The sequence below is a fragment of the Austrofundulus limnaeus genome, unplaced genomic scaffold (genome assembly GCF_001266775.1).
Source record: "Austrofundulus limnaeus strain Quisiro unplaced genomic scaffold, Austrofundulus_limnaeus-1.0 Scaffold302, whole genome shotgun sequence".
Taxonomy (NCBI): Eukaryota; Metazoa; Chordata; class Actinopteri; order Cyprinodontiformes; family Rivulidae; genus Austrofundulus; species Austrofundulus limnaeus.
Window position 1 is genome coordinate 167,590 of NW_013952704.1, and position 1,750 is coordinate 169,339.

Here is a 1,750-nt window from a genome sequence, read left to right on the forward strand (position 1 = left end):
ATATTTCTGTTTAATGAAAGCTGTGTTAACTACTTTAAAATCAACACAATTTATTGTATCAATGAAACTCAAGTTAAAATCAAATAAAGCCAATTATAATAAATAATTTATACTGAAATTGTATTTTAGTTAAACTTAATTAAGTTCAAGAAAAATTTTACAAATAGACAGAGGCTTAAAATAGCAAAATACTATTTAAATAAGTCGAAAGCACGTTGAGTTAGTTTAAATTTACAAAACCTTTGAAAGAGGATTAGACAAAAACAATCACCAAGATTGACTTAAAAAGTTAATTTGGATTTAAGAAAAATAATTATTTACAAAGTAGCATTAAATACTTATACAAGTATTTAAAAGCTATTTTACTGAAGAATAAAGAACCTAATCTGACTTGGTTTTACATCTATCTACAACAGATGGACAACATATATAAACTAACTACTTAGACAAAACACAAACTTTAGTATAAAGGCATGTTCTAAAACAGCATTAAATTGTATCCAAATCCATTTCAAAGTTATGATAAGTGTTTATGACTGCTGATTCAAATTATGCCTCAACCTAGGCAGAAACAGGCCTAGTGAGAAGTATTTGCTTTGAATGGATTGTTGCATATGTCAGTGAACAGTGTCTGCAGTATTAGAGCAGAATTTATTGATCATGTGATAAACATCCCGTGGCTCTGCAGAGGCACTTTAATTCACTGAGAGCTCTTGAGCGTTATGCTGAGCTTATCTCAGAAAGAGAAACTGCACATAAAGAGGGCAATTATTTTAATTTAACAGGGGGCAAGAAACCAGCTGCAGTCTATTTTGTGTAAAGTGCATCCTCAGGTTGAAGACAGCGACTCTGAGAGCTGAATGACTTGGCTAAAATTTGATGAAAAAGATTAATTTAATTTGTTGAAGTTAAAACAAGCAGAACAGCAACAATCAAAACACAAGGTAAAACAAGAAAAGCACAGGGAACAGTACATAAAGGCTAGATTTAGTGAGATAGTAGCTAAAAGCTAAAACCACCAAAACTGTTCCCAAGAGGAAAAAGAATTGTAGCTACAACCTAAACCAGGAAAACAGTTGCTAAAAGCTAAAACTAGTTAAAAAATATATAGCAACACAGCAGTTAAAAGCTAAATTTAGCCAAATCCAAATTCAATCCAAAAGCCAGAATTAGCAAAACATCAACTAAAAGCTAAAACCAGCAGAATGTCTGTATGTTCATTTTGTCTGACTGAGCCACTGAATAGATTATAATAAAACTCTCTCAAAACAGTTATTGTTTGTATGTCTACAAATGGTTAAAGTCCTGGAAGGTCACAGTGCTGCAGGACGCAGTGCAGTCTCACAGCATCTTAGCATCTTTCACTGATCTGTTTGCTCAGTAGCTAGAACTGCAGGGGGACTGTCAGGGGCCCAGTGATCTCCTTCAGGTGGGCCAATACCAGCTGTTCGAAGCTTTTAATGGCTATGGAGCAACAGGTCTAGTGGTTCGTATTTACGATAAAGGGTTTCGTGAGCAGGTGCAGAGCCAGGGGGTGGCCAGGGGTGGCCACAGCCACCACAGACAAATCATTGACCACCCCATTGGCCATCCAATGTACACACCCCTTCCACAGTGAAACAACCTTTAGGGGTTTAAATCCTCCTGAACAGTTGGTGGCAGTGTTTAACAGTTTGAAAYVTYACCRAGCTCTATCACTGAAGAAGAGTAATGACAAGGAAGTGATGTTTTCTTTATATACAGAACATAT